This window comes from Triticum aestivum, chromosome 2D (genome assembly GCF_018294505.1).
Source record: "Triticum aestivum cultivar Chinese Spring chromosome 2D, IWGSC CS RefSeq v2.1, whole genome shotgun sequence".
Taxonomy (NCBI): Eukaryota; Viridiplantae; Streptophyta; class Magnoliopsida; order Poales; family Poaceae; genus Triticum; species Triticum aestivum.
The window spans coordinates 401,705,805-401,716,941 of NC_057799.1; positions in this window are offsets into that span (position 1 = coordinate 401,705,805).

The following is an 11,137-nucleotide window of genomic DNA, read 5'->3' on the forward strand; positions in this document are numbered from 1 at the left end:
TGATTGAATCCCCGACATCGTGGTTCATCCGATGAGATCATCGTGGAACATGTGGGAGCCAACATGGGTATCCAGATCCCGCTGTTGGTTATTGACCGGAGAGTCATCTCGATCATGTCTGCGTGTCTCCGGAACCCGTAGGGTGTACACACTTAAGGTTCGGTGATGCTAGGGTTGTAGAGATATTAGTATGCGGTAACCCAAAAGTTGTTCGGAGTCCCGGACGTCACGAGGAGTTCCGGAATGGTCCGGAGGTGAAGAATTATATATAGGAAGTCCAGTTTCGGCCACCGGGAAAGTTTCGGGGGTTATCGGTATTGTACCGGGACCACCGGAAGGGTCCCGGGGGTCCACCGGGTGGGGCCACCTATCCCGGAGGGCCCCATGGGCTGAAGTGGGAGGGGAAACAGCCCCTAGTGGGCTGGTGCGCCCCCCATGGGCCTCCCCCTGCGCCTAGGGTTTGGAAACCCTGGGGGTGGGGGGCGCCCCACCTGGCTTGGGGGGCAAGTTTCCCCCCTTGGCCGCCGCCCCCCCTTGTAGATGGGATCTCCAGGGCCGGCGCCCCCCCAGGGGGCCTATATATAGTGGGGGGAGGGAGGGCAGCAGTACCCTAGCCCCTGGCGCCTCGCTCTCCCTCCCGTTAGTGCTTGGCGAAGCCCTGCCGGGATCCCCGCTACTTCCACCACCACGCCGTCGTGCTGCTGGATCTCCATCAACCTCTCCTCCCCCCTTGCTGGATCAAGAAGGAGGAGATGTCGCTGCTCCGTACGTGTGTTGAACGCGAAGGTGCCGTCCGTTCGGCGCTAGGATCATCGGTGATTTGGATCACGACGAGTATGACTCCATCAACCCCGTTCTCTTGAACGCTTCCGCTCGCGATCTACAAGGGTATGTAGATGCACTCCTTCCCTCTCGTTGCTAGTAGACTCCATAGATTGATCTTGGTGATGCATTGAAAATTTTGAATTTCTGCTACGTTCCCCAACAGTGGCATCATGAGCTAGGTCTATGCGTAGTTTCTATGCACGAGTAGAACACAAAGTAGTTGTGGGCATCGATTTTGTCAATTTACTTGCCGTTACTAGTCTTATCTTGATTCGGCGGCATCGTGGGATGAAGCGGCCCGGACCGACCTTACACGTACTCTTACGTGAGACAGGTTCCACCGACTGACATGCACTAGTTGCATAAGGTGGCTAGCAGGTGTCTGTCTCTCCCACTTTAGTCGGATCGGATTCGATGAAAAGGGTCCTTATGAAGGGTAAATAGAAATTGGCATATCACGTTGTGGCTTTTGCGTAGGTAAGAAACGTTCTTGCTAGAATCCCATAGCAGCCACGTAAAACATGCAACAACAATTAGAGGACGTCTAACTTGTTTTTGCAGGGTATGCTATGTGATGTGATATGGCCAAAAGGATGTGATGAATGATATATGTGATGTATGAGATTGATCATGTTCTTGTAATAGGAATCACGACTTGCATGTCGATGAGTATGACAACCGGCAGGAGCCATAGGAGTTGTCTTAATTTATTGTATGACCTGCGTGTCAATGAAAATGCCATGTAATTACTTTACTTTATTGCTAACCGTTAGCCATAGTAGTAGAAGTAATAGTTGGCGAGACAACTTCATGAAGACACGATGATGGAGATCATGATGACGGAGATCATGGTGTCATGCCGGTGACGAAGGTGATCATGCCGCGCCTCGAAGATGGAGATCAAAGGCGCAGGATGATATTGGCCATATCACGTCACTTTATGATTTGCATGTGATGTTTGTCAAGTTTACATCTTATTTGCTTAGAACGACGGTAGCATAAATAAGATGATCCCTCACTAAAATTTCAAGAGACGTGTTCCCCCTAACTGTGCACCGTTGCGAAGGTTCGTTGTTTCGAAGCACCACGTGATGATCGGGTGTGATAGATTCTAACGTTCGAATACAACGGGTGTTGACGAGCCTAGCATGTACAGACATGGCCTCGGAACACATGCAAGACACTTAGGTTGACTTGACGAGCCTAGCATGTACAGACATGGCCTCGGAACACAAGAGATCGAAAGGTCGAACATGAGTCGTATAGTAGATACGATCAACATGGAGATGTTCACCGATGATGACTAGTCCGTCTCACGTGATGATCGGACACGGCCTAGTTTGACTCGGATCATGTATCACTTAGGTGACTAGAGGGATGTCTATCTGAGTGGGAGTTCATTAAATAATCGGATGAACTTAATTCATGAACATAGTCAAAAGGTCTTTGCAAATTATGTCATAGCTTACGCTTTAGTTCTACTGTTTAAAATATGTTCCTAGAGAAAATTTAGTTGAAAGTTGGTAGTAGCAATTATGCGGACTGGGTCCGTAAACTGAGGATTGTCCTCATTGCTGCACAGAAGGCTTATGTCCTTAATGCACCGCTTGGTGTGCTGAACCTCAGCGTCGTCCGTAGATGTTGCGAAACATCTGACATACACGTTTTGATGACTACGTGATAGTTCAGTGCGTAATGCTAACGGTTTAGAATTGTGGCACCAAAGACGTTTTGAAACGTCGCAGAACATATGAGATGTTCCGAAGACTGAAATTGGGATTTCAGACTAGTGCCCACGTCAAGAGGTATGAGACCTCTGACAAGTTTCTTAAGCCTGCAGACTAAGGGAGAAAAGCTCAATCGTTGAGCATGTGCTCAGATTGTCTGAGTGCCACAATCGCTTGAATCGAGTGGGAGTTAATCTTCCAGATGAGATAGTGATGGTTCTCCATAGTCACTGCCACCAAGCTATAAGAGCTTCGTGATGAACTATAACATATCAGGGATAGATATGATGATCCTTGAGCTATTCGCGATGTTTGACACCGCGAAAGTAGAAATCAAATAGGAGCATCAATTGTTGATGGTTAATAAAACCACTAGTTTCAAGAAGGGCAAGGGCAAAAGGGATACTTCATGAAACAGCAAATCATTTGCTTCTCTAGTGGAGAATCCCAAGGTTGAACCCAAACCCGAGACTAAGTGCTTCTGTAATGAGGGGAACGGTCACTGAACGGAACTACCCTAGATACTTGGTAGATGAGAAGGCAGGCAAGGTCGACAGAAGTATATTGGATATACATTATATGAATGTGTACTTTACTAGTACTCCTAGCAGCACCAGGGTATTAGATACCGGTTCGGTTGCTAAGTGTTAGTAACTCGAAATAAAAGCTGCGGAATAAACGGAGACTAGCTAAAGGTGAGATGACGATATGTGTTGGAAGTCTTTCCAAGGTTGATGTGATCAAGCATCGCATGCTCCCTCTACCATCGAGATTTGGTGTTTGCGTTGAGCATGATTGGATTATGTTTATCGCAATACGGTTATTCATTTAAGGAGAATAATGGTTACTCTGTTTATTTGAATAATACCTTCAATGGTCTTGCACCTAAAATGAATCTCGATCGCAGTGATACACATGTTCGTGCCAAAAGATATAAAATAGTAATGATAGTACCACATACTTGTGGCACTGCCATTTGAGTCATATTGGTATAGAACGCATGAAGAAGCTCCATGTAGATGGATCTTTGGACTCATTCGTTTTTGAAAAGATTGAGAGATGCGAACCATGTCTATTGGTATATATGCATGAAGAAACTCCATGCAGATGGATCGTTTGGACTCACTTGATTTTGAATCACTTGAGACATGCAAATCATACCACATGGGCAAGATGACTGAAAGGCCTCGTTTTCAGTAAGATGGAACAAGAGAGCAACTTATTGGAAGTAATACATTTTGATGTATGCAGTCCAATGAGTGCTGAGGCATGCAGTGGATATCGTTATGTTCTTACTTCACAGATGATTTGAGTAGATGCTGAGTGTATTTACTTGATGAAACACAAGTCTGAATTATTGAAAGGTTCAAGTAATTTCAGGGTGAAGTTGAAGATCGTCGTGACAAGAGGATAAAATGTCTGTGATATGATCATAGAGATGAGTATCTGAGTTACGAGTTTGGCACACAATTAAGACATTGTGGAAAGTGTTTCACAATTAATACCGCCTGGAACACCACAGTGTGATGGTGTGTCAGAACATCATAACTACACCCTATTGGATATGGTGCATACCATGATGTCTCTTATCGAATTACCACTATCGTTTATGGGTTAGGCATTAGAGATAACCGCATTCACTTTAAAAGGGGCACCACGCAATTCCGTTGAGACGACACTGTTTAGAGAAACCTAAGTCGTCGTTTCTTAAAAGTTTGGGGCTGCGATGCTTATGTGAAAAAGTTTCAAGCTGATAAGCTCGAACCCAAAGCGGATAAATGCATCTTCATAGAAAACCCAAAACAGTTGGGTATACCTCCTATTTCAGATCTAGAAGCAAAAGTAATTGCTTCTAGAAACGAGTCCTTTCTCGAGGAAAAGTTTCTCTCGAAAGAATTGAGTGGGAGGATGGTGGAGACTTGATAAGGTTATTGAACCGTCACTTCAACTAGTGTGTAGCAGGGCACAGGAAGTTGTTCCTGTGGCACCTACACCAATTGAAGTGGAAGCTTATGATAGTGATCATGAAACTTCGGATCAAGTCACTACCAAACCTCGTAGGACGACGAGGATGCGTGCTACTTCAGAGTGGTATGTGATCCTGTCTTAGATATCATGTTGTTAGACAATACTGAACCTACGAGGTATGGAGAAGCGATGGTGGGCCCATATTCCGACAAATGGTTTGAAGCCATGAAATCCGAGATAGGATCCATGTATCAGAACAAAGCATGGACTTTGGTGAACTTGCCCGATGATCGGCAAACCATTGAGATAAATGGATCTTTAAGAAGAAGACGGACATGGACGGTAATGTTACCGTCTATGAAGCTCGACTTGTGGCAGAGAGTATTTTCACAAGTTCAAGGAGTTGACTACGTTCAGATTTTCTCATCCGTGGCGATGCTTAAGTCCGTCGGAATCATGTTAGCATTAGCTGCATTTATGAAATCTGGCAGATGGATGTCAAAAACAAGTTTCCTTACCAGTTTTCGTAAGGAAAGGTTGTATGTGATACAATCAGAAAGGTTTTGTCGATCCTAAGGATGCTAAAAGGTATGCTAGCTCCAGCGATCCTTCCATGGACTAGAGCAAGCATCTCGGAGTCAGAATATACGCTTTGATGAAGTGATCAAAGTTTTTGGGTTTATACAAAGTTTGTTAGAAACTTGTATTTACAATAAAGTGAGTGGGAGCGCTACAACATTTCTGATAAGTATATGTGAATGACATATTGTTGATCCGAAATGATGTAAAATTTCTGGAAAGCATAAAGGGTTGTTTGAAAGGAGTTTTTCAAAGGAAGACCTGGATAAAGCTGCTTACATATTGGGCATCAAGATCTATAGAGATAGATCAAGACGCCTGATGATACTTTCAAAGAACGCACACCTTGACATGATTTTGAAAGAGTTCAAAATAGATCAGCAAAGAAGGAGTTCTTGGCTGTGTTACAAGGTGTGAGTATTGAGTAAGACTCAAGACCTGACCACAGCAGAAGAGAGAGAAAGGACGAAGGTCGTCCCCTATGCTTTAGACGTAGGCTCTACAGTATGCTATGCTGTGTACCGCACATGAAGTGTGCCTTGCCATGAGTTGGTCAAGGGGTACAATAGTGATCCGGGAATGGATCACATGACAGCGGTCGAACTTATCCTTAGTATCTAGTGGACTAAGGAATTTTCTCGATTATGGAGGTGAAAAGGAGTTCGTCGTAAAGGGTTACGTCGATGCGAACTTTGACACTAATCCGGATGACTCTGAGTAGTAAACCGGATTCGTATAGTAGAGCAGTTATTTGAAATGGCTCCAAGTAGCGCGTGGTAGCATCCACAAGATGACATAGATATTCGTAAAGCACACACGGATCTGAAAGGTTCAGACCCGTTGACTAATAACCTCTCTCACAAGCATAACATGATCAAACCAGAACTCATTGAGTGGTAATCACATAGTGATGTGAACTAGATTGTTGACTCTAGTAAACTCTTTGGATGTTGGTCACATGGTGATGTGACCTGTGAGTGTTAATCACATGGTGATGTGAACTAGATTATTGACTCTAGTGCAAGTGGGAGACTGTTGGAAATATGCCCTAGAGGCAATAATAAATTGGTTATTATTATATTTCCTTGTTCATGATAATCGTTTATTATCCATGCTAGAATTGTATTGATAGGAAACTCAGATACATGAGAGGATACATAGACAACACCATGTCCCTAGTAAGCCTCTAGTTGACTAGCTCGTTGATCAATAGATGGTTACGGTTTCCTGACCATGGACATTGGATGTCGTTGATAACGGGATCACATCATTAGGAGAATGATGTGATGGACAAGACCCAATCCTAAGCCTAGCACAAGATCGTGTAGTTCGTTTGCTAAGAGCTTTTCTAATGTCAAGTATCATTTCCTTAGACCATGAGATTGTGCAACTCCCAGATACCGTAGGAATGCTTTGGGTGTACCAAACGTCACAACGTAACTGGGTGGCTATAAAGGTGCATTACAGGTATCTCCAAAAGTGTCTGTTGGGTTGGCACGAATCGAGACTGGGATTTGTCACTCCGTGTAAACGGAGAGGTATCTCTGGGCCCACTCGGTAGGACATCATCATAATGTGCACAATGTGACCAAGGAGTTGATCACGGGATGATGTGTTACGGAACGAGTAAAGAGACTTGCCGGTAACGAGATTGAACAAGGTATCGGGATACCGACGATCGAATCTCGGGCAAGTAACATACCGATAGACAAAGGGAATTGTATACGGGATTGATTGAATCCCCGACATCGTGGTTCATCCGATGAGATCATCGTGGAACATGTGGGAGCCAACATGGGTATCCAGATCCTACTGTTGGTTATTGACCGGAGAGTCGTCTCGGTCATGTCTGCGTGTCTCCGGAACCCGTAGGGTCTACACACTTAAGGTTCGGTGATGCTAGGGTTGTAGAGATATTAGTATGCGGTAACCCGAAAGTTTTTCGGAGTCCCGGACGTCACGAGGAGTTCCGGAATGGTCCGGAGGTGAAGAATTATATATAGGAAGTCCAGTTTCGGCCACCGGGAAAGTTTCGGGGGTTATCGGTATTGTACCGGGACCACCGGAAGGGTCCCGGGGGTCCACCGGGTGGGGCCACCTATCCCGGAGGGCCCCATGGGCTGAAGTGGGAGCGGAACCAGCCCCTAGTGGGCTGGTGCGCCCCCCATGGGCCTCCCCCGCGCCTAGGGTTTAGAAACCCTGGGGGTGGGGGCGCCCCACCTGGCTTGGGGGGCAAGTTTCCCCCCTTGGCCGCCGCCCCCCCTTGTAGATGGGATCTCCAGGGCCGGCGCCCCCCAGGGGGCCTATATATAGTGGGGGGGGGGAGGGAGGGCAGCAGTACCCTAGCGCCTGGCGCCTCCCTCTCCCTCCCGTTAGTGCTTGGCGAAGCCCTGCCGGGATCCCCGCTACTTCCACCACCACGCCGTCGTGCTGCTGGATCTCCATCAACCTCTCCTCCCCCCTTGCTGGATCAAGAAGGAGGAGACGTCGCTGCTCCGTACGTGTGTTGAACGCGGAGGTGCCGTCCGTTTGGCACTAGGATCATCGGTGATTTGGATCACGACGAGTACGACTCCATCAACCCCGTTCTCTTGAACGCTTCCGCTCACGATCTACAAGGGTATGTAGATGCACTCCTTTCCTCTCGTTGCTAGTAAACTCCATAGATTTTTCTTGGTGATGCGTAGAAAATTTTGAATTTCTGCTACATTCCCCAACATGGGAAACATAGAAGAAAACAAAAAAATTCTCCCTATGAACACCTAGGAACAATATGAAGATGAATAAACAGTTTGGATCACGGTCGTTACCGACTCTGGAGTGTAGCGTAAGAAGATGATTCATTATAGATCATTCTTGGGGTCCCTCGAACCGTCGATGAACGATCCCGCGAACTGCTACTTCTTGAGCTTGCATTGGTTTTTCCCTTGAAGAGGAAAGGGTGATGTAGCAAAGTAGAGATAAGTATTTCCCTCAGTTTGAGAACCAAGGTATCAATCCAGTAGGAGACAACGCACAAATCACCAATACCCGCACAAACAATCAAACAACTTGCACCCAACGCGATAAAGGGGTTGTCAATCCCTTCACGGCCACTTGCAAAAGTGAGATCTGATAGAGATAGATGAAACTAAACAAAAGATGCAATAACTTTTGGGGTTTTTTTGGTTTATAGATCGGAAAGTAAAAGATTGCAAAATAGTAGATCGGTAACTTATATGATGAAAAATAGACCCGGGGGCCATAGGTTTCACTAGAAGCTTCTCTCAAGATAGCAAATAATACGGTGGGTGAACAAATTACTGTCGAGCAATTGATAGAAAAGCGCAAAGTTATGACGATATCTAAGGCAATGATTACGAAGAATAGGCATCACGTCGGTGTCAAGTAGACCGAAACGATACTACATCTACTACTATTACTCCACACATTGATCGACTCCTGCTGGCATCTAGAGTATTAAGTTCATGAAGAACAGAGTAACACATTAAGTAAGATGACATGATGCAGAGGAATAAACTCAAGCAATATGATGTAAACCCCATCTTTTTATCCTCGATGGCAACACTACAATACGTGCCTTGCTGCCCCTACTGTCACTAGGAAAGGACACCGCAAGATTGAACCCAAAGCTAAGCACTTCTCCCATTGCAAGAACAACCAATCTAGTTGGCCAAACTAAACCGATAGTTCGAAGAGAATTACAAAGATATCAAATCATGCATATAAGAATTCAGAGAAGATTCAAATAATATTCATAGATAAACTGATCATAAATCCACAATTTATCGGATCTCGACAAACACACCGCAAAAGAAGATTACATCAGATAGGTCTCCAAGAACATCGAGGAGAACAAGGTATTGAGAATCAAAGAGAGAGAAGAAGCCATCTAGCTACTAGCTATGGACCCGTAGGTATGTGGTAAACTACTCACGCTTCATCGGAAGGGTAATATATTTGATGTAGAAGCCCTCCGTGATCGAATCCCCCTCCGGTAGGGTGCAGGAAAAGGCCCCAGGATGGGATCTCACGGGTACAGAAGGTTGCGGCGGTGAAAAAGTGTTTTCGTGGATGCTTCTGGTGGTTTGGGAATATATGTGAATATATAGGCCAAAGAATTAGGTCGGGGGAGTCACGAGGGGGCCCACAAGGCAGGGGGCGCGCCCTACCCCCTGGGCGCGCCCTCCACCCTTGTGGCCGCCTTGTGGCTCCTCTGACTTGAACTCCATGTCTCTTGGGTGACTTCTGATGTCTACTACGCAACCTTCTTCTTGTAGACTCATGTTGGGCCTCCAAGCGCAGAGTTTTGTAGGACAGTAGCAAATTTCCCTCAAGTGGATGACCTAAGGTTTATCAATCCGTGGGAGGCATAGGATGAAGATGGTCTCTCTCAAACAACCCTGCAACCAAATAACAAAGAGTCTCTTGTGTCCCCAACACACCCAATACAATGGTAAATTGTATAGGTGCACTAGTTCGGCGAAGAGATGGTGATACCAGTGCAATATGGATGGTAGATATAGGTTTTTGTAATCTGAAAATATAAAAACAGCAAGGTAACAAGCAACAAAAGTGTACGAAAACAGTATTGCAATGCTTAGAAACAAGGCCTAGGGTTCATACTTTCACTAGTGCAAGTTCTCTCAACAATGATAACATAATTAGATCATATGAAAGTCCCTCAACGTGCAATAAAGAGTCACTCCAAAGTCACTAATAGCGGAGAACAACCGAAGAGATTATTGTAGGGTACGAAACCACCTCAAAGTTATTCTTTCTGATCGATCTATTGGGTTATTCCTATAAGTGTCACAAACAGCCCTAGAGTTCGTACTAAAATAACACCTTAAGGCACACATCAACCAAAACCCTAATGTCACCTAGATACTCCAATGTCACCACAAGTATCCGTGGGTTTGATTATACGATATGCATCACACAATTTCAGATTCATCTATTCAAACCAACACAAAGAACTTCAGAGAGTGCCCCAAAGTTTCTGCCAGAGAGTCAAGACGAAAACGTGTGCCAACCCCTATGCATAAGTTCACAAGGTCACAGAACCCGCAAGTTGATCACCAAAACGTACATCAAGTAGATCACGTGAATATCCCATTGTCACCACAGATAAGCACATGCAAGACATACATCAAGTGTTCTCAAATCCTTAAAGACTCAATCCGATAAGATAACTTCAAAGGGAAAACTCGATCCATTACAAGAAGGTAGAGGGGAGAAACATCATAAGATCCAACTATAATAGAAAAGCTCGCGGTACATCAAGATCGTGCGAAATCAAGAACACGAGAGAGAGAGAGATCAAACACATAGCTACTGGTACATACCCTCAGCCCCGAGGGTGAACTACTCCCTCCTCGTCATGGAGAGCGCCGGGATGATGAAGATGGCCACCAGTGATGATTCCCCCCTCCGGCAGGGTGCCGGAACAGGGTCCCGATTGGTTTTTGGTGGCTACAGAGGCTTGCGGCGGCGGAACTCCCAATCTAGGTTTATTTCTGGGGGCTTCTATATTTATAGGAATTTTTGGCGTTGGGAACAAGTCAGGGGGGTCCACGAGTCAACGACAAGGACGAAGGACGCGCCCTCCAACCTTGTGGTTGGCTCAGGACTCTTCTGGCCCAACTCTTTTGCTTTGGGGGCTTGATCTAGTCCATAAAAATCACCGTAAATTTTCAGGTCAATTGGACTCCGTTTGATATTCCTTTTCTGTGAAACTCAAAAAGAAGGAAAAAAACAGAAACTGACACTGGGCTCTAAGTTAACAGGTTAGTCCCAAAAAAATATAAAATAGCATATAAAACATCCAAGATGGATAATATAATAGCATGGAACAATAAAAAATTATAGATACGTTGGAGACATATCAAGCATCCCCAAGCTTAATTCCTGCTCGTCCTCGAGTAGGTAAATGATAAAAACAGAATTTTTTATGTGGAATGCTAGCAAGTGCACAAGTTTGATCAATAATAATTTCAATCACTTTATGTAGCATCATTATATATCATAACAGTAGC